This window comes from Vanacampus margaritifer, chromosome 1 (genome assembly GCF_051991255.1).
Source record: "Vanacampus margaritifer isolate UIUO_Vmar chromosome 1, RoL_Vmar_1.0, whole genome shotgun sequence".
In the NCBI taxonomy this organism is placed as follows: domain Eukaryota; kingdom Metazoa; phylum Chordata; class Actinopteri; order Syngnathiformes; family Syngnathidae; genus Vanacampus; species Vanacampus margaritifer.
Window position 1 is genome coordinate 11,499,694 of NC_135432.1, and position 23,180 is coordinate 11,522,873.

Here is a 23,180-nt window from a genome sequence, read left to right on the forward strand (position 1 = left end):
TTATCCCTCAATAAAAATGAAGACAAACATTTGAGTTATACAGTGCCTCAACAAATGCCTGATGGTGCAAAAAAATGCATTTGTACAAAAAAATATATGACGCAGCGAAATGTGTCATTATTTGAGCTTGGAGCTAATGCCAGAAATAATGTTGCTTAAATGCATTTGTAGACAAGTGTACACGTATTAATGTGCGTGCCTAACCAGAATATGGGCTAATTCTATATTTGGATAGTTTATATATATTTTTTTTAATTTAGCCTACAATAAAATAATCTACAAGTCTGCTGACAGCCAAGTGTGTGTAAAAAAATTTAAAAACTCCGCTATTAACATACAAACACTCAGAAAGTATTTCTTCACCAAAGAAAGAGCACACCCTTTAATTGGTATTGTACAGCATTTGTCTTCAGTTCCCCAAAGTGAACTTGTTTCTCATTCAACAGCAGCAAGAGTGGCAACTCATAACTTAACTCATTCACTGCCATTGACGGCTATAGATGTAAAAAATTCATTTGAACTATGTCTATTAGTTTCCCTTTTTTCCACTTTTGTTAACAAGAGTATGAAAACCTAGAAAAAAATTGTACATTTAGAACAGATATAATATTTTTGATTAATCTTGAGTTAACTAGTGAAGTCATGTGATTAATTACAATTTAAAAAAAATAATCACCCCCTAGGAAAGCTTATTAAAAATTAGGGGCGTCAGACAATTAATTTTTTTTTATTGCAATTAATCGCATGACTTCAATAATTAACTCACAATTAATCACAAATTTTATATCTGTTCTAAATGTACAATAAAAAAATTCTAGATTGTCACATTCAAAAAAATGTGAAACTAATAGAAATAGTTCAAATAAATTTTTGACGACTATAGCCGTCAACGGCAGTGAATGAGTTAATGTCAAGACAGTATACAAAAAAGTGCATTTACCCAGATAATGATGCCTTCTTTGAATTTGTCAGAGAGATAACAAATAAACAATACAATAGCACAATTTGGGATTTTACCAAAAACATTCAGGAAAACTGCCTTTAAGTCAACAAAACTTGGAGTTGAAAACTGTCTTGTGATTTCAGCAACTTTCTAAGTGATATCAGTAGCCAGTGAACAAGTGGAACTTACTGCACTGCAGCATGGGAAAGGTTATGATATGTGCAATACAATCTGATAAGCATCATGACTATCAACTGCGTGCAGTCATGTTTAATGACGAGCATTAAAATGACCAAAGAAATGAAAGAAAACAACTTGAATGATATTGAAAATAATGAATTCACGTTACATGATCTGTTGTGCAAAAACTTGGAAGCCAACCAGTGTAACTAAAAAGATTATATTACACTTTAAAGGCTCCGCCGTATGGTTAGAACAGGGGTGTCCAAACTATGGCCTGGGGGCCATTTGTGGCCCACCGTCCCTTTTTCAGCGGTCCGCGGCATATAAAAAAAACTCCATGTCATATTCAGTAGAGCTTCTGTAGTTATAAAGATACAATTTAACGAGTCAAATAGTAACAGTTCTCTTTGTAAAGAATGGATAATTCATTTTTAGAAACATAATAATGTTTTTTTTCCCCGTCTTCTGCTCTGTGTCAATGTACGAATTGTGAACCTATCAATTTAATGATCTAAAAAAATGGTTTAACAAAAAAAAAAGTCGAATTACTATAGATTGCTCTTGTTATGGTTCTAAATATAGGATTTAGCTGCTGTTTAGTGCAGGAGTGAATCTATTTTAATGGAATACATTTTAAACAAAAAATCTAAACTATTTGCCTCATTACAGTTTGCAATACAATCTTTTTTCAAAGTAACTGTAGTATATAACTAATTTACAATTCCTTGATTGACCGATTTTGACGTGTTTAATAAATAAAAGTCTAAAGTGGCCCTTGCATCCTTTGATTTGTGAGTAAAAAGTTTGGACATCGCTGGTTTAGAACTTTTTTAAATTGTTTACAGGGAGGTGAGTACAGTATGATGCTTCAAACTACAAGCACAATAATTAACCTCTCTGACAATGTCACTCAAGAGAATTGTTGTTGAAAGAGCAGAATATATATATATTTTTTAAATAATGTGATCAGTTTCTGTATTAAACCTGATTTTCTCATCCAGGTTGTTTAATCACTGGCACTTGGGTTGGTGGCCATTAAAACCAACGGAGGCAAATTAATGCAGCAGATAAAGACTTGATTGAGTCATTGGGCATGGTCGTGACCACTTCAAGTTCTACGAAAATAATAACTTCCGCTTTAATTAAGAAGTCGGTTAGTCTCATAAGAGTGTTTCATCCACATTTGACTTGAAGCCCGCGGCCAACTTGCCAGGATGGAGCCACCTTTAAAAAAAAAAATCCCGATAACATGTGCGTGGTGTCTCTAAACGTTTGAGTCGGCCTCAAACTGTTCCGCCCTGTGCTGACCACGAACGGAGGGAGTTGTGGGAACAGGACGTCTCTTCCTCCTCACAGCCGGGTCGGGCCGCTCCGTCTGCTGCGGCGGCTCAGCAGGAGGCGCGGGGATGCGTCGCTTCTTCTTGAGGATAGCCCGAGCCGCGCCCTCGAGGTCCTCGATTGTCGTGTGTGCGTCGTCGGACATCTCGTTCTTGGCCTGGGAGAGAATAGGGGAGATTTTCTCTCAAAAGCGGTTGATTTACGGATGACTGACGACGGTGAATGAAGAGCTTTTCGCCACTTACTTCGTGATCAGCAGAATTTGGACTCTCACTGAGCCTCTGTTCGTAGGGGAACTGTGGAGGAAGAGGTTTTTCTTTTCTTTTCAGATGCTCATGTACTCAATGCTGCATACATGGGTCGGCCATGTTACCTGTGTTCTGTCTGTTCTCACAGTGAAGTCCCAAGAGTGAAGGTTGTCTAAACGGGTGAGAATACCAAATTTTATTTCACGTCTATTTACACTACTGAATGGAAAATAACCATGGTTTGATATGTCCTCATGTAACCTCTTATATAAGGCTGAACTGTTGGCGGAATCGAGCCTGGGAACTCTTACCTTGTTTATACTGCAGTCCTCCCTGTTTCGAAAACATGTTTTCGAAGCAGGACACCTGCAGTCCTCCCTATTTCAGAAACATGTTTTCGAAGCAGGACACGACTCATAGAAAGGGTGAGTGGGAGAGGGCTTGGCCAGCCCGGCGCGCGGTTTGGGTAGAGTCAGCTGAGGGAAGCGTACGTTCGCCCAGCCGTTAAGCTGCTCGTTCTACCCGGACCGTCGGCTCTCCGGTCTAGTGTCAAGGTAAGCGCTGATGATAATTATATTATGCTGCTTAGCGTTGAAGTGTGTTGATTGTTGTGTTGATTGTTTGCGGGGAATAAAGGACACAATTACAGTATATCAGTCTCTGTGTATTCATTGTTGCCGCCGATCACTCACGATCCTGCATAAAAATATAAAAGTGAAGTAGTGTTTTCCACAAAACAACTACTGCTTAGGGTTATTCAGCTGTGGAGTAAAACTTCAGGGTGAATCGAAAATGCGCTATAAAGTTTACAAGTGAACTCAATTTGACTTTCTGTAATCTTTCGAATGCATGTCCAACTGTTCAATATCTCAGTACTTTTTGCACAACTTTCTGTCCTCTAACACTTAGATAGATGAATGGCAAAATTTCCCGGCAGTGGAAAGAAAGGTTTTTTTTTTTTTACCCTTTTTATTTATTTTTTACTCTATGAAGAAGATTTTTAACTAGTGGATTTTTTCTAAATATTTATTTGTTTATTTACTTACTCATTTATTTACTGTCAGAAGCCCGTTTTTGCCAGTGGATTTTTTCTTTTTTAGTTTGTCAAGATCTTTTCCACTAGTATAAAAAAAACAGGCTTCTGACATTTGAAAAAATCCACTGGGCTCCTGAGGAAAAAAAAACTGCTGTAAATGGACTTCTAACAGCAAGAAAAAAAGATAAGCCAAAACAAAAAAACAAACAAAAATAAAATCACCTTTTTTGAAACAAAAAATAACCTTATTTACTGTCTGTACTTGCAGCAAATGCAGATGATGAAATCTGCAGACTGTTTGTTTGTGGACCATACCTGGCTCTGCATCCTCATTGGGATTGTCAGACTCTTCAGGACTGCCCTCTCTTTGCAATGTCAACCTGAAACACAGCAAGATGCTTCTCATCAGCTACAGTATGTCCGCAGTCAGTGTGACTCATCTGAGGATGGATGTCGCTCACTCTGCAAAGGCGTTGTTGTTGGTGTTGCTTTTGGGGGCCGGTGTGGGTAGAAAGTCTGTGATGGGCTCCACGGCAGGGGAGACGAGCGCCGACTCGGGCTGGTTGTCCAAGAATTTGAGGGGCCTCTGGTTGGTCATATGTGGAGGCGGAACGTTGGCGGTCTCGGCAGAGAACGGCTCTACCCGATTCCCAAACAAGCCGTGTGTACGCTGGAAATACAACATAGACATTATCAATCAAAGTTCACTATGATACATTCAGCATTGGATTTTTCAAACATTTTGGACAATTCCAGGCTTTTTAATTTGTAGCAAAACCTTGGGGAATTCATTTTTTTTTTTTGTCATGTTCAGGGGTCAGTATAAATCTTCCCGAAAGAGTTAAAGCAGTTTTTGCTGAAATTTCCTTTTTTTTGTCCCTAGTTGTTAGGGGTGTTAGAAAAAATCGATTCCGCAATAAATCGCGATATTACAGCACGCAATTCTCGCATCGATTCAATATGCGGCCGAATGGATTTTTAAACATCAATTTTTTATGGAAATATTCAGCAAAACATCTTACTTAAGAGTTAGGATTCACACATTAAGCATGGAAGAATGTTATGTTAATGGAACTTTAAGCCTTAATATTTTATTTCAGTGCTGTTCAAACATGAAACAACCTGTTTGTTAAATGCAGTGGCTCAGTTATAAGACTGAATTTTCAGATAAATAAATACATTTTCATACAAATCTTACAGTGAACATGTACAAGTTTACTGATTTGCAATAATCAGTTTATAGATTTGTATCGGGATTAATCGGCATCAAATCGAATCGTGACCTATGAATCGTGATACGAATCGAATCGCCAGGTACTAGGCAATTCACACCCCTACTAGTTGTGCTTCCTGTAGGTGTACCATCCAGATATCGCAATATTTTCTCCCACCTGGTAAATGTGCTCCTCTCCAGCCTCCTCCATGGCTCTGTCCATTTCTTCCTCATTATGCAGGTCTCCAGAAATAGCCCTGTGCATTTCTGCAGTCACTTCATCCTCAATACTCCTGAGACCCGCCTGCAGGATAAATAAGCGGAGGCATGACGTAAAAAGAATATTCTAGATCCGTTTGAACTGCTTTCAAGGGAAAGAGCTTACTTACCTGGATCTCAGGGCCGGAGGCGCTCTTCTTGCTTGGCCGGTATCCGTAGTACTCTTCCTGGCGCTTCAGGAACTTTCGTAAATGATCCTGGAGTAGGAAAGTGGCGTAGAATTTTCCCACGGTGACCTCATCATCTGGAAATCAAGACGCGGTCAGTCTTTGGAAAGGTCACGGGGTTTGGATGTCATTGGCGCACTTACCGCCAATTGGAGGGATGACCTGATCCAACAACTTCATGCTTGTGCGCTTCCAGATGGCCTTGATGATCGCTCGAAGCTCCTCGTTGGCCTGCTCGAAGTTTCCTGCTCGGAAGAAAACAATTGATCCATGTCGACACAGATGACTGTGGTTGCGAAAAGTAACAATGAGCTCCACCTTCTGTTTTGATCTTAAGTGCTGTCCTGACCAGGGAAAAGAGGGTGGCATTGAAGGTGACGGTGCCATCACTGTTGAGTGGCATATTCATGCCAACCAAGCGCTGCCGACACAAAGAAACACAAAGGTTTTGGCCTTGTTTTGTATCCATGTAACCATATTTACCAATCAGCAAAATGTAATTGTTTATAATAGTAATATCCTGGTCACCTTTGTTTTGTACCTGAGTACGAGTGGAATTATTTGATTTTGATTATCAGTCGATACAGAACAAGATTTTTACAGAATAGTTAACAAAATCTAATAAAAAAAACTAACACTTCAACTAAAAAAAGAAAAATGTTCAAATAAAAACGAAAATGCTTTTAAAAAAAAGAAGACTAACTGAAACTACACTTAACGTTTGTAAAACTAACTATAATTATAGTGAAAAACTGAAAATGTTTTTCTAATCGTTTTTGTCAATTAATAGATTACACATGAACTTTCGGGGTTCATTTTAAATGTAGAAGAAAGAATGTTGAACAGCCATTTAGGAATTGTAGTTTAATTACACAATACTTACTGACTTTTTAAAATTTTAAATATTGCATTCAACAAATACTCCATATTAAAAAAATACTAATGATAAAACCAATACTAAAACTAATAAAAACTAAACTAAAAGAAAGCCTAATAAACAAACAACTAATAAACTCTCACAATAATGCTCAAAAAAGAAATTAAAAACCAAAAGCCAAAACGAAATAAAAATAAAATATCATAAAAAAAACAAAATTATTCTACTGTAACCCTAACACGGAGTCCAAACCGATGTCCCGGCAATGCAATAAGATTTTGACTCTATATTGTAATTTTAGACGTTATTAAAACAAATGAATGTCTTAATGAAATGTACTATTTAAAACAGCTGCGTAGTTAGTGACTGAGTTCTCGACTCCGGCCATCTACAGACAACACTACTATATTGATTAATTGCATTGTCAAATGCAACCAGTGGGCCCCAAGTTTGATTTTGTCACAAAATGATTCACACAAATTTCAAAGACTTTAAATTGAAGGTAAGTTGATCACATCATCATAATTGGGAATGTATTTGACTTTTTATTAATCATTTTGCATTGGACAGTTACAGTAATGTCAGAATTTTCATATGGTAATTGACTTCCAATGTATTACAACTACGCACATAAAGAAGTCCTATTTCAGACTTTTTAAGAACATTTAAAGACCTTACGTTAGTATTTATTTTCTGCCATCACCTTTATGCTGAGTAATGTTGTCCGTTAGCATACCTTGCAGGCTGCACGATGAGGGCAGAACTTGCCGAAGCCAAGAGGAGGCTGGATGCGTCTCAGCAGCGTCACCACATCGAGATGTTTAATTCGGCCTCTATGCGATCACACAAACACAAATGCACTGAAACATGAATGAAAAGTTGGACACGTTCGATTAAAAGTTTAGAGACGGTCAAACAAATGCATTTAACCCTGGAGAACCCACAGGGTCAAATTTGGCCCCTATAAATTCTGCTACTCAAATAACAAAGACCTTTTTTTTTTTCCAGCAGTGATTTTGTCCCTGTATTCTTGTTTCCATTGGCCAAAGTGTGTTTGTACATTCAAAATCCAGTTCTAAAATGCAACAAATAAAACAAAAAATATATATTGTTCAAGGTAGCTATATTTGATTGATTATTTTCTTAAATTCTAAATAGTTTACTGACAGTTTTTGTTATTCAGATTTTTCAAAATGATACCCTTAAATCCCAAAAGGGTCAAATTTTGCCCTAATCCTAAATTAGGGAATTAAGGGTTAAAAAAAAAACATATATTTTGGTGTTCAGTGAACTTATAGCAGTCATTTAATGTATAATTCCTAATTTTCCAAAGAAGAAAAAGTTTCTTGGGTTCTCCAGGGTTAAGGTTCATCCTGAAATTTCACCCCAAAAGCCAAATGGTGATAACTTTTTGTGAATAGTGTATGTCAACATGGCTTACGTGGCCTCGGGGTCATATTCAGCCCAAATCTTCTTAAACTCATCAAGGTGGTGCGGACCGAGCAGCGACCAATCACGCGTCAGGTAGTCAAAATTGTCCATGATGACGGCGACAAACAGGTTGAGGATCTGCAGAATGTGGCCACATTTATTGTTGAACGCTATCCTGTGAAACAACATGCTAATTAATTGCAAATGTAGGCGCTGACCAGGAAGGCACAGAGACAGTAGAAACTGAGGAAGTAGAAGACGGCAAAGTTGGAGCCGCAGGTGAACTCTTCTCCAGGCTGAAAGTCCGATTTGGGGTCGCACTTCTTCCCGTACATTGAAGCCATCATGACTTCTTCCCAACCTTCTCCAGTAGCACATCTGCAGATTGACCACAGAGGGATCTTGACTTGGTTTTCCAGTTGCGCAAGTGTTGGACTATAAGCGAGAACTCACCGGAATAACATGAGGACCGCCTGAGGGAACGTCTGGAAGTTATTGTTGCGGTTGATTTCGGTGCCGTCCACTAAGGCGATCTTTCCAAAAATCTAAAACATTTTTATAATACCAGTTGTTCACAGTTGATGCTGCGTAAATGTTGGACCTAAAACCGTACCTGCATCCCAATAACGGCATAGATGAAGAAGAGCATGATGATGAGCAAAGCCACGTGGGGAAGAGCCTGAAGACAGAAACAAGACAACGGTTTAGTTGGTTGGTCACAGGATGTCGGCAGCGTGAGGCCGAGGCACCTGGAAAGACTTGATGAAGGTCCACAGCAGGTTCCGGATGCCCTCAGAGCGGTTCAGCAGTTTCACCAGGCGCATGACACGGAAGAGTCGGAAAAATGTGATAGAAACCGAGGCATTTTCCGAGGCCTGGGAACAAGAATATTTTGATAAACATAAGAAACGTGAGAGAAAGCGATATGGAACGATGAAGGTTGAACGGTTGCTTACCGCAATTTCTTGCATGGGATTCGTGTCCTGTAAAATGTAGGAAGAGACATGATTTTACAGAGAGCCAAAGTGCATGAAATGAAACACAAGAAGGGCTATAGGTCATGAGGTCATGCATCACTATTGCAAAGGATCTCACAGTATGTATAAAGGTTTCTATATTTGACGTCTTGGTTGCTCACTGCTCATGTTGGAAAGGCTTGGGATTTTTTTTTGAAACTTTACCTGGAGAATTTTTGTTACTATAACATTTTTGTAATACTCGTTTGGACAAGTTGGACACTGTCCACAAGAATTAATCCTAATTAATAGGAATAATCAAAACCGTAACATGTACAAACGCAACAATTAGTTTTTTTCATAAACAAACAGTATATATAGTATATCACTGGTGTCGGCCCAAATGCTTGTATTTCCGAAATCATCACTTTTCAGGAGACCCCAAAATTTTGTTCAACCATTAATATTGCCTCATCAAAGACAGCAAGCCATCGTTAACACTTTAGATTGGTCAATAATTCATAAAAATGACACTCACGTGTGTGAACTGACCAAAAGTATGGCTGACTGTGTTCTGATTAATCACTTGATTTCCATTGTTAATGCACAATTAATAGCAAATTAATACACATTATACATTTGTTGTAAATGTATGATTAAAGAATAGATTTTAATATTACTGTTAACATGACAGTGGAAAAATATGTTCACCTTTTGCAAATATATCTTATAACATTTTTCTTTTTTATTCAGTGATGCAGAAATGGGAAATGGATAGATGGATTATGACTATAAGATGTAAGACTATAGCCTACATTAAATAGAAAGATTAAGATATGTTTTCTAATAAAATTTCGTAAATTCCCATTATTTCCGAAAAATATACATGTATTCTCAGGTAACATTCCCCATTTCCTGTAATTGTGCAACCCTACTCACAGCCTGAGGGATATCTACAACCTGTCTCATGCACAATGTACACACATTTTTTGGGGGGGTCAAAGTTATATTATTGCATTCTTTAACGGAAATCAAACGCTTGAAAATGACAAAAACAAAAACATGATTAAAACAATATACCGGATTTGATGAAACTAAAGTGGCACAAAAGCAAAACATGACAACTGAAGGTTCAGTAGAGATGAAGTGAGTTTTGTAAAGCCAACATTGGGCTACTACTGTATTCACTGGTTAGGCAAATTGGTGCGGTCGTTAAGTCCAGCTGGCTGGCTGCCTGTGCACTTTGGAGTTCTTTGTAAGATTCTGCTATTTGTTTCCAAATCTCAAAATCGATCAATACGATTGTGTTGTGTTAGTAGAGAGCATACAAGACAAGAGGAGTGCTTTCCACAGCACAGCATACTCATGCAGCAGTGATGAGATATTTACAGCACAGCCTTGGAGACAGTACAGTCCTCCGCTGGCAACGAGGGCGTTCTGTGAATGATAAGACAGATGACAAGTAAAGACATCATGTGGAGCGCGGTTGCGTCGCCAGGAAAAGACAACAAAGCAAAAAAGGAGCACACGAGGAAAGGGTGTCGAAAAAGCGAGAAAAGGCGTGCGTGGCACTGCGGTGTCAGAATCTGCTCAAAAGCGTGAGGAGAAGGCGGTGAAAATCTGCAACCTGTGGAAATTGCCGTTCTGCAACATCAGCACAGTGGTAGGTCAAAACAAAAACAAAAAACAGCGCTGTGCTCACTTTAATAGGCACACATGGGCATTCCAAATGGAGGAGATTTGTGGGAATAATGACAGTGTTTGGTGGCAGGTGACAGGCAGAAATGCTTCTCTGGAAGATGGCGGTGGCGGTGGTAGCAATGGCCAACGACATTACTGACCATATTCTGTGAACTAGTTGTGCTGGCACCAATCTGGGCCACGGTAATACGTGTCTGGGTCAGAGCATTGAATACATACATGTCATTTTCAACGTAATGTAAACATTTGCCTGGGAAGCTCTTATTCAACACCTGAAATATTACGTGTCATATAAGGGAAGCATGGAGTTGCATTTACTCACGTCCACTTCACTCAGGATGACATCAACAACGCTGCCGATGACGATGATGAAGTCAAACACGTTCCAGGGGTCTCCGAAGTAACCCTGCGCAGACGCACGGCGGAGCGCAAATGATTGCGTGCAACCCGGATCGGATCGGGCCGTCTCTCACTTCCCGGAACAAACCTGACCTTTGCTTTGAAGGCCATGAGCTTGAGAATCATCTCCACGGTGAAGAGCACAGTGAAGATCAAGTTGAGAATGTCCGACAACTTGGTCACGTGTTCGGACTGGTCAAAGTGCTGTTGCGTAAAGGGTAGAGAGAAACCGAAATGACTGAAATAACATTTTGTCACAGAAAATAGTCAATACAGCTGGTCTGGAAAATGTTGGAATTTTTTGGTGTCATTTAGATGGAAATGTCACAAGACAGTGGCATGAAAGCACACAAACAAATAATCACCTCATCATTACACATGCACACATAGAGAATTGGTTGCTAGATGATATAGTTTTGAAATCAGAAATAAGTTTAAAGAAATAGTTTGTATAACTATTTTTCCATTTGTTTTAATAAGGAAAAAAGGATGCTTTTTTTTTTTTACTCAAAATGTGGTAAAAGTTATGAATTATTTCCAGTGCTGAAAGCTCCCAAGAGAACCAATAAACTTGATTTAACCTTTCAAATAAATGAATCAACTACTTAAACAAAAACTTTATCGGATTCAATATTTGTTACCACTGACATCTGTTGTTTTTGTTTTTATGTATAGCACATTATTGCTAATGAATTCACAAATAACGATGTGGAGTGTCCCACATTTTGTTGTTCCTTTAAAATGAATGAGATCAGCGAGCATTCCTTCCAGAAGGCTGTCCCACATGCAGTAAGTAGTACATCAATTAAATCAACTTTTGATTTCGCAAAACAAGTACTCTCATAATGAGAAGCACTGACTGTTGCCTACTTCTCATTTCTGTTTCTAGTTGTGCAATACAAACTTAAGTGACCTACCTGCATCCCCAGACACAAAGTGTTGAGCATAATGAGGAAGAACATGAGGTACTCAAAATAGCAGGAGGTGACGATATACCAAACCCGGTATTGGTACGGGTTTTTGGGGATGTAGCACCTCAGCGGTCGAGCCTTCAAGGCGTACTGGACACACTGCCGCTAAAGGCAACAGATAGGTTGAAAGAATGTTAGGACCATCACACAAGTCTAGTCGGAATGAGTCTCGCTGCACCTGGTTCTTGTCCAGCTCGCAGTCCTTGTACTCTTGCTCGCCTTGCTCCTGGAAGGTGACGATGACAAAGCCCACAAAGATGTTCATCATGAAGAAGGCGATGAGGATGATGTAGATGATGAAGAAGATGGAGACGTCCACACGGTTGTTGAAGACGGGCCCCATGTCTTCTTCGTCGGAGTCTATGGCTCTATACAAGAGTCTGAGAAGAAGTAAGTGTTAGAAGTTGTAGGCCCAATGCACCGAATCGTTGCCATTAGATACTGTAAATATCAAAGAAAGATTATTTGGTCCTTCCTCGGGTCTCCTGACGGCCTCAAGACTCTGGCTGGAAGTGTTCGGTTTAGGTGAACGGTATGGGATTTTTTAATAGGTTTTAGGTGAACTAATGAATACACACACACTCGCACGCACGCACGCACGCACGCACGCACGCACGCACGCACGCACGCACGCACGCACGCACGCACGCACACAGGCACATACACTTACCCCAAAAAAAAAAAGGAGAGCAATGATGATGACATGTCAAATCGGTAAAATTAACGAATGAACAATACTGAGCTCTCCAGAGAAAAAAAATAATAAATTAAAAAAATAATAAAGATACTGTAAATATCATCCACAGCACATATACAGACGCTCCCCTACTTACGAACATTCGAGTTATGAACAACGGTACACACGAACATGTCTGCGCGCATGCGCGCATGTCAAAAAATGTTCGGAAAGAGATGCTGTAAGTTCGATTTTTTAATTGCGCACCTTTTTCTGAGTACTGTAGTGCTTCTTTCCGCCGCTAATACCGACGCTTGGCGCTGTGAGAGCTCACCCAGCATTGGAGGCTCAGCAACGTGTCGAGGAGGAGGAAGAAGAAGAAACGCCTGTCGCTCATAGATAAAGCCATCGCACTCTTGGAGCAGCAAGACCCAAATATTGAACGTTGCACAAAGGTTGCAAATCAATTGAATGATGCCATACAGTGCTACCGCATCATTTATGATGAAAGAAGAAGAAAACTGTGCAATCGTCGTTAGATCGCTTTTTTTGGCCAGTTTCTAGTAAATCCTCCAAGGAAGATACTCATCAACCCTCATCTTCTTCTCCGCGACCCTCAACTTTTTCCTACATTGAAGTTACGGAGGAGGAAGTAACTTTTGAAGCCCATTCCAGTGACGACGAAGAACCTCTCATGATATAAAATCCTCCTCTTCCTCCTCCTCCATCAAATCCTTAAGCATCGAGTACATCTTCCAAAAGTAAGTTAAACTTCATTTTATTTATCTTATTACGTACATGTACATACTGTGTGTGTGTCTCTCGCTCTCTCTCTCTAACATACGTAGTACAGTACTGTACGTATTCTCTTTAAACATAAATTATAATACAAAATATAGCACTGAAGCAACTTACGAACAAATTCACCTTACGAACGATCGCTCGGAACGTAACTCGTTCGTAAGTTGGGGAGCGTCTTAGTGCGAAAACTCACTTTGGCCAGCCCTCAAATGTGGAAACGGTAAAGAGCGCCAGCATGCCGTAGAGCACATTGTCAAAGTTGAAGTCATTGTTCAGCCATTCCCGTTTGGCCAGCACTTCATCCTGCAGAGAATTCTCGATGTGCTTCACGAAGAATCCCCTGAGAGCAGATATGCCGTCAACCTTTACCATTAAACAGCAATTGCGTGCATTTCTAAAGCTATAAGATGATTTGCCTTACTGGCATTCCTCTTCTGTTATTTTGGACGGGTCCGTGCAGCTATAGAACTTCCCCTATCGTAAAGACAACAGGAGGAAAATGATACGTGTTGTATGTTGCTAAATATTTAGCATGTAATAGTGGCCATTGTCACCAACCTTGAAAAGTTGCACTCCTATGCAGGCGAACATGAAATTTAGCAGCATGGTCACCAAGACGATGTTTCCGATGGTTTTGATGGCCACAAACACACACTGGACCACATGCTGCACATGGAGACAAATGCTAAGTATCTCCAGTGGAGACTGAGCTGTTGCTACAGTATGTGCAAACCTTTAAGCCTTTCGCTCGATTGATAGCCCTGAGAGGCCTCAGTACCCTCAGCACCCTGAGAATCTTCACCACAGAGATAGCGCTCGACCTGAATACAACAACAAATGACACATTCAATTCCACATATTGCTAGCCCAAGTCAAAATGGGTCAAACTAACGACATGCCATTGCTGATGCGGCATTTCCGAAAGGTTACTCACTCCATGCCCATTGAGAGCAGTGAGACTCCAACCACAATCAGATCCAGGATGTTGAAGGAGTTGCGACAGAATGAGCCCTCGTGCATGAATGCTCCATAAACTGTCATCTGTCATAGAGGTCAATCGTACAAGACATTGCAATTAAAGGGCACAAAACTACAACTCAACACTCATTTGAAGGAAATACTGCACAAGATGGAATTGAGATCATATTATCTATGATTCCAGCCGTCCACCACCCAGCCATCATCCATCAAATCATACTTTACTCATCCCATCATCTGTGAATCCACCCAAGAAATCACCATCCTTCCATTTATTCAATTTCATTCATGAATCCACCCACCAAATTGCTTCTTAATTCAAGCATTATTCCATTCATTCGTACATCCAGTCATGATGCCATTTGACGAACTTCCACAATTCCGTCCATCCATCCAATGCATCCATCCATCAGTTTGTCCGTCTGTCCATCTTTCTGTCCACAAATCCACCATCCATCCACATGTCCATCATCTGTCTGTCTGTCCATCCGTCCATCTTTCTGTCCACAAATCCATCCATCCATCCACACGTCCATTCATCTGTCCACTCATGCCCGTCCGTCCATCCTCATGTCCGTCCATCTGTCCACTCACACATCTGTCCATCCGTCAGTCCCGTTTTCTATCCGTCCACCCACCCATCCATCCGTCCACATGTCCATCCATCTTTCCACTTACATGTCCGCCCGTCCATTATCATGTCTATCCATCTGTCCACTCACACGTCTGTCCATCCGTCAGTCCCGCTTTCTGTCCGTCCATCTATCCATCCGTCCAGCCACATGTCCATCCATCTGTCCACTCACACGTCTGTCCATCCGTCAGTCCCGCCTTCTGTCCGTCCATCCATCCATCCATCCGCCTACATGTTTGTTTGTCCGTCCATCGGTCCGTCCATCCATCCATCCATCCACTATATACCTTTGAATCAATTATTCTATCCATCCCTGCTTGTCTCCTTCCATTCGTTCATAAATTAAGCCAAGCCTGTTTTAGCTATTTATGTTTGCCATTCTCATTTACCTTCAGTACAATCTCAATGGTGAACACGGTAGTGAAGACAATGTCAGCATACGCCAAAATCTGTGGGACAAGATGTAGAAACCATGAAAGTTGGTTCATTTTTGTTGGACAGATTAGAGCAACGTTTTAACATTAGAACATATTGGCACCTGGTTTCTATAGGAATTGGGATCAATGGGGTCCTCGGCTGCCAGGGAGATAGAGGACAGCAGGATGAACAGCAGGATAAGATTCGTAAAAGAGGATGCGTTGATGATCTTGTAGCACAGTTTACGGAACCTGGTCACCAGTGAATTGAATGAGAGCACACACATGATCAAACGTGCACAACGAGATGGCAAACTGGGAGTTCGGCAAATACAGTATGTCTGCTACCGACTTGTTTTGTGGGCCGAAGATGAAAAAGGAGCTGGCTTCGGGCAACGGAACAGCTTCCTCCTTTAACTGCAGGTCGGCCATGGGTCGCGGCCGAGGGCTGATGGGGATTTCAGGCTCCTCCTCCTCATCGTCACCTTGATGGTAGAAGTCAACATTTTTCTGATGTAAACTCTGCAATGATGTTTTAATATACTGCCCAAATCAGCTGTCGTTTTAAAAACGTTTCCGAGAAGAATAACATTGAAATACTTGAGCTTACCGGGGAAGTCTGCAGGTGGGAAAGGATCTTTCACTTCATTGACATTGGACTCAAACTCATCAATTTTGAGCTGATGAAAAGAACATGTTCACAAATAACTACATGTGATTATTGCTGCTACATGAAGTTAATTTGTGTGTTTGTATGTTGATGAACCTTGGCTGTCGTTGGCATGCCCTCCATCTTGGCTCTCTGCTCAGCAAGTTTCTTGGAGATCCTCTCCCTCTCCTCATCTGTCTTGTCAGGCATTTTGGAGCTACAGACAGGAAGTTCAGATGCGATGATTGAGTGCAGGTGATCATCCGCACTTTATTTGCCATGCCAATTATTGAGTCACCGTAGCAATTTCCTCCTCAACTTCTCCTCGGCCTTTTCTTTCTGAGCCGAGGTCAGACTCTCAGCCTCTGCAAGGTTGTCGACTGCGATGGCCAAGAAGACGTTGAGAAGAATGTCTGGTTAGACCGAGTTCAGGAAAGCAAAAATCTTACCGTTCATTGCCATGTTCACATATCTCCTCACAGTGAGTTCATGATAGGATACAGTTTCCACAGACAAAGAGGACAATGAAATAGAGGGCAACCAGAATGCCAGGGATAACTGGTCCGCCATAGGCCATAATGCCATTGTTCATAATGGCAGTCCATTCCTCCCCTGTTAAGATCTGAGATACAGATAGAACATAATATGTTGGACTTGATGCATTGAGGTCTCTGGAAACATCTCACCTGGAAAACACTAATGAGGGCCTGAGGGAAGTTGTCAAAGTTGCTTCGTCTGGGTCTGTTGTCAGGAAAGTTGAATTTGCCCCCAAACACTTGCATGCCAAGCAGTGAAAAGATGACGATGAAGAGGAAAAGGAGGAGGAGCAGGGAGGCGATGGAGCGGACAGAGTTGAGCAGGGAGGCTACAAGGTTACTCAGTGAGGTCCAATACCTGCAGGAATTAGACAAAATGATAGACCACTGTTATGTCCTATTCGCACCAACGTTCACTGTAACCTTATTGTAATGTATGAAAAAAATATTTTTGATTATGAGAAGCACTATGGGCAATCATGAAAGACAGGAAATGAAGGAGTGGTATTGAGTACCGGAAGTAGTGGATTTGTGCAAAGGAGACCATTACTCAATAGGAAATATAAAAAAAAAGGGGGCTAGTAAAAATATTTATTATTAAATATTCATTCAATGTCCGCCATTTGCAAAACAGTTCCCTATATTTTCAGACATTTTACAGCATTTAGACTGATATTTCAAGACTTCTTCTCAAAAACTCTTTCTATACCAAACCATTACATACTCTTTTCGAGTGTGAGGTGCCTAAAATTGTCTATTGATCAAAATGTCTAAAATCACCCCTAATCTTTACCAATCTACTGAAAATCTTTGCAGATCTCAAATCTAGAATAATGAAATGCCACTCTCTGCTAGCCATTACTGTGGTTTACATACCACAATTTCAACACCAAGACGGGTGAAACCCTCAACCATCATTGAAAGAAGTACTTGACGAATAAAAACGTCAATGGCAGTAAACGGTTGGATTCCAGTCGCCGAATGTAAATATACACAACAGTGATTTTTTTTTTTTTAAATAACTTTTTCTGCAATGAAGGCAAGCTGGAAAAGCCATGATGTCATAGTATCGCTTTATCACATTCAATCTGATCAAGTAACTCAAACAGATTTTTGACGTTGGCAATAACGTAACTGAATAATATTGATCAAAAGTGAGGTCAAATTATACCTTTTAAAAGTTCTGTTATTTATTTATTTATTTAAGAATACTTATTGTAGTGTTTTTTGGGGGTCCAAAAACTGAAGAAAGAAATTAGATTATGTGGCTAAAACACATATGTTATAATTGAAAGTGAAATGAAAATTGTTAAGATTTAAAAAACAAAACAAAACTGACGCTTCAATATAAATTGTCATCATCTAGATTCTTTAGAATTTCCTTTTTTCCTCCTGGTAAAAATAAAGAATGGTGCAAAAACACTGTAGCGCAATAAAATTTAGCAAAACAATAAAAATACAGTACAAGTAGTAAAGTACAGTAATTTACATGGATGGGTGGGTGGATAGATAAAAATACAGGGAAGTATCATATGCATCATGAGGCAGTACAACTTTTTGGTTTGCATGACTCACTTTGTGACTTTAAGGATCCTCAGAAGCCGAATACACCTGAGTACAGAGAAGCCCAGTGGGGTCACCTCTCCCACCGACAACATGATCATCTCCAGAATGCCACAAAGCACCACGAAGAAATCAAATCGGTTGAACAGCGACATGAAATACGCCCTGGGACCCAGAGCGTACATTTTCACAAACATCTCAATGACAAAGAGCACCAGGAGGACACGGCTTGCCACATCTGGTGCCAGACAGGAGAGAGAAGAAAATGAATCAAGATGGGAGGTGACATTTGTGTAAAATTTCATAGTCCTGATTATTGAACCTTGAACTGTAGTGAGCGTAGCGGGCTGGTGGTGGTGCTCTGTCGCTATGGTCAGTGTGTTGAGGAGGACAAGGAACATCACCAGCCAGTAAAATGATCTGGTTTTCACATAAACCAGACACTTCATCCTGAAGAAGCGGTTCCAACGGCGAGCCAAGCGACTAAAAATGAAAACAATGTGAGTTACTGTTGCACATCAATACGTGCACAGTCAGAGGAGCACACTCACTAGTAGTACACCACTCGACTCTTGCCCTCCAGGTCGTACAGGCTGTCAGTGTCAGAATCCCCACTCGTCAGAGGCAGCAGACCTGGCAAGGGAATAAATTAGAATTAGCTAGTAGTAGTAGATAGCTAGCTAGCTGAATGTAGCTAGCTAGCGAGCTGAATGTAGCTAGCTAGCGAGCTGGATGTAGCTAGCTAGCGAGCTGGATGGATGGATGGATGGATAGATAGATAGATAGATAGATAGATAGATAGATAGATAGATAGATAGATAGATAGATAGATAGACAGACAGACAGACAGACAGACAGACAGATAGATAGATAGATAGATAGACAGACAGACAGACTGAATTGCAAAAATGTGTGAATAACTAATGCATATTTTATTTACCATAACAGTTGGTTTATTTCAAATAATGCAAATAAGTGATGTAAAATTGGTAAAAAAGAAGAAGCAAATAAGCAGGGGTTTCCATGAATCACCGGGGATGCAGTAGATTAAAAAAACAAAACAGAACTGGTGTTCTGGTGTTTCGACTTACGAAGGCGTATAATTTACATAATATGCATGTTAATATATTTTTTTTTATTCAATGTTACCAGTTCTGTGAGGCGTCTCTTTTACTATGGAAAGGCCTATAGTACATAAATAAAGCATACTGCGTGTTGTATACAAAACAGTTACACACAAATTTACAGGTCATTTTCATTCAATTCATTATGATGTTCTTGTTTTTACACTGACCTTTACCCTCTCTGTCAGCATCCAAGACCTCAGCGTGGGTGATCCACTCCATGTAGCCATGCAGATCCTCATCCAGCTGCTGACGCTCCCGCAACTTCTGGAACTCTCCTCGGGACCTGGCTTTTTCCCGCTCTTTGGTAAACTCTCTGAGCAGAGAGCAAACATTTTTAATCGGAATCATGTCGAGAAGTTACTGTATAGAGCTGAGTCAGCGTACCCACTGAGCACGCCCAGAACCAAATTGAGCACAAAGAAGGAGCCCACAAGAATGAGAGGAACAAAGTAGACCCAAGGCCATTCATTTCCTATGGCATCGTTGATCTGAAAGACATCATCACATATTTACAACTAGACTACAGTGCAGTGATTCCCAAACATTGTGGCGGACGCATTAGTGTATCATTAGAGGATGTTAACCAATTCACTTTAAGACCCTAAAAAAAATCAGAGATATACTCTGTCGAGAAGTCATATTTAATTGTTGAAATAGGCCTATTGGCATTTAGCAGATTTTCACTGTTTTAGCTTTCCTGATTTTTGGGCGTGACTAAAACCAGGCCCAGTCAACAAAGAGTAGTAAACACTGTTGTAGTGGATTAAAACATATCATAGGAGGCATCACTGACCCAGTAGAGAACTTTAGTCCATCCCTCCATCGTGATACACTGGTAGACTGTAAGCATGGCGAAGCCGATGTTGTCAAAGTGGGTGATGCCATTATTGGGACCTTCCCAGGCCGGCCGACACTCGGAGCCGTTAATCATGCAGCGTCGTCCATTGCCAGCCTGAGCACAGGGTGCGGGCATCTCTCCCTCTGCTGTTGAGTATATGTCTGCAGACCAACAAGCGGAAGAATCATTGCGTTAAGTCATCATCATACGACCTGCTGAACAATCCAGGCATGCATATCCATGTACTTGTGCCCGTGTAGTAGCAGGTTTTATGCATTTTGCCCTTGAAGAGCTCCAGTCCCATGATGGCGTAAATGGTGACCAATAAGAAGACCAGCAGGGCGATGTGCAGCAGAGGAAGCATGGCTTTGAGGATGGAGTTCATCACCACCTGCAGGCCTAGATGTAAAAAAAAAAAAAAAAAAAAGTAAGAGAAGATTCTCCTCATATAGAGTCAAATGTAATAAACTTTCCGGAGAGAACAGTTTCTTACTGGGGACTCCAGAGACAAGACGTAGGGGACGCAGAACCCTGAAGGCTCTCAGTGCCTTCATGTCAAAGCCCCCTCCTTTCTCCATTGGCACCCCTGCTATCGTGTTGATGGTATCCAAGGCAAAGGTGACGAGACTGGAGGAGGACATCAGCCACGCAGTGAGTCTGTTGTTTTGATGACGTCACTCACTCTACAGTCCGTCAAATATAGCCGCTTACCCCATGAAGACGATGACAAAATCCAATATGTTCCAGCAGTTCCGTAGATATGCACCTTCGTGGAACACAAACCCATATGCAACTATCTTCAGAAAGCACTCTAACGTGAAGATGACCAAGAAGATGTACTCCAGACTCTCCTGCAGAAAGAAATAATATGAAATGATCTTCTGGTTCTAGCAATTTAACAGCAAGCTATAGATATTATTATTCTGGCACGTGAACAGATCGACCCCTAGTGGTGATCTGGCACCAGATCCATTTATTTATTTATTTATTTATTTATTTTTAAAAAAAATTTAAATCTTGGAATACTTGACTCACTTAGCAATTTTCAGCTATATGAAGATAATATTTTTTCTATAATTAATGTGATGACTTCATTATTTATGACTTCATTATATTTCATGTACAATTAATATCTTTACACACGTAATGACCAATCACAACTCACCTCTTTTCTAGGTTTGGTCATGTGACGCTAGCAAACTGATTATTTGAGGTTCAGGTTATTTGACTAACTTTTGTAATTAACTTTTCTCACTCTCAGGAAGGAAGGCGGGTAATTCCTTCTGAGGTGTCTGTGAGGCTCGTAACAGCAGCAGAAGAATTCATTCTCCAGTCAGAATCATAGAAAAACAAGAGTGTGTCCTCTCTCAACCTCAACCAGTTTGTCTGTCCAGACATTGGATCGTGGAGCATATTTTTCCCCAGGGGGCACATCGAGGACACATTATGCGATTGATGACCAGCATTTGGGCTCATGTCAGTGGTAGTTTCAGTTTTCCCCCAACTGAGATTCCATTAGATGGCTAAAATGAGAACACTACTGTAGCTGTGTATACAGCCCCTTTCCAATGTTTTTTTTTAAAAAAATATATATATATTTTTTTAAATGGTTTAAATAAGAAATAAACGCATCCGTTTGAGCCGTCGTTGTCATAGATATTTAAATATGTCATTACTGCATGCACAAATAAAACATTTTTAACCCAAAATTTAATCTAACGTGTAAATAACTTCAGTTTAAAATTGTTTTTTTTTTTTATCTATAACAAACTGCTCTCAAAAGAGACTGTGCTGCATTGTTGCTATTCAATTTGCTGACTTTTCCCCCATATCCTCTCCATGATTATGTACTATATTCCTTTCGAGAGCACATCGCTGTCACACTGTCTTGTTCTGTTTGACAGGACGACTAATGACTGCCACAATATGGCGACTGCTTTGACGTATCTAAGGAGGGTCCAGACACAAACACCACGGTGTTACGTAGATGTCGATTTTGATGAATTTGCTCTGAGTTAAGTGTTATCGTCCACACATAATCTGTCACATTAATGGAGTAAGGAGAGTTCACAGTGAATATAATTAAATGGTTACCGCAGGTTTAATAACAAATGTCTTCCTAATTCAATTAAGAGTGAAAATTCACATGAAACTTGTCTAATATGTTTACGAGCAGAATATTCTACTACGAAAACAACTGAAAGTATTGTATTATTAAGTATTGTAATTGTTTTCACTTATTTCAGTAGCTGCCTTGATTGGCACCTGGTTATTAAACAAGTCAATGAGATAAATGAATTTGAACTGTTTGTATAATATTAATATGATAACATATTATTTTTTAACCGAAGCTAGAAAATGGCAGCAATCCTCAGATGCCATGCTTGCTAAAAACATTATACAGTACTATATATATTGTCCATTTTTAAATGAGGTTGACACACCGTTTGTGTAACCTCACCACACATCCATGTTAGAAGCTATTTTTATAGTTCTCCTGAGTCATTTTGGTTTGTGCATGCAGATCTACTCAGACCAAGCACATCTAGTGAAGTAGCTCTTGTTACATCCCTCACTTTGGAGGAAGGATGATTTGGAAGGAGACTTCTGAGTCAATTAGTTTGGCCAAATGGGTCAATCCATTATAAATCCAAGATTAGTATAAAGTAATTTATGTATTGTGATATGATCCAGTGAGTGTCAGAAATGGCAAGCGATTGCTGGCTGTGAGATCCATGTGTTGACACCTTTGCTTGCTTTCCATGGAACACAAGTCTTGAGCTGTGCCTCATCGATAGCGTAACACTGCTGTCAACATTGAAGATTTACACACAGCAATGCACTGTCAACATACAGCTACAGTGTGATTTGACAATAGAATCAACTGGCAATGTTGTCATTGGTGGGAAGTAACGTTGCCTTGAGGTACGAGTAACCCGACATATCACGAGCCATTGCTCAGACCATTTTTTGCTTTGAATTGGTGATATGAGCGCTGCATGGACAGTGAATTTAACTCCGCTCAACTCGCTTTAAAACAAGCAGAAGTTTGTTAGGTACTGAATAATTCTTAAAAAATTAAGGGACTTCAATCCATTTATTGCCAATCCTAGTTTAAGATTAATTCCAAATTTAACATAAAGAGAATTGTAAATTGAATACTGTATGTCGAACAACCACACAAGCTAGCTAGCTAAATGTTAACACACAATGCAAAACG

At 40.1% G+C, this 23,180-nt stretch overlaps 1 pseudogene across 1 annotated transcript; it reads right to left on the minus strand.

Annotated features, from left to right (window-relative positions):
- Window positions 1-367: 367 nt before the first annotated feature.
- On the minus strand, window positions 368-20,795 carry LOC144056068 (dihydropyridine-sensitive L-type skeletal muscle calcium channel subunit alpha-1-like; annotated as a pseudogene). The gene is made up of 41 exons (XR_013294989.1): window positions 20,672-20,795; window positions 20,454-20,587; window positions 20,207-20,359; window positions 19,916-20,121; window positions 19,507-19,610; window positions 19,290-19,435; window positions 18,547-18,628; window positions 18,318-18,478; window positions 18,008-18,233; window positions 16,583-16,790; window positions 16,398-16,518; window positions 16,195-16,309; window positions 16,014-16,113; window positions 15,858-15,927; window positions 15,600-15,732; window positions 15,370-15,499; window positions 15,221-15,280; window positions 14,154-14,260; window positions 13,953-14,040; window positions 13,778-13,885; window positions 13,641-13,693; window positions 13,413-13,559; window positions 11,921-12,122; window positions 11,689-11,847; window positions 10,865-10,975; window positions 10,695-10,778; window positions 8,672-8,698; window positions 8,465-8,590; window positions 8,329-8,394; window positions 8,169-8,260; window positions 7,934-8,093; window positions 7,726-7,853; window positions 7,021-7,117; window positions 5,551-5,828; window positions 5,351-5,484; window positions 5,140-5,265; window positions 4,210-4,418; window positions 4,064-4,128; window positions 2,838-2,884; window positions 2,710-2,760; window positions 368-2,621 (listed from the first exon to the last, which is right to left on the minus strand). The product of XR_013294989.1 is annotated as a dihydropyridine-sensitive L-type skeletal muscle calcium channel subunit alpha-1-like (transcript).
- Between the last annotated feature and the right edge of the window lie 2,385 nt (window positions 20,796-23,180).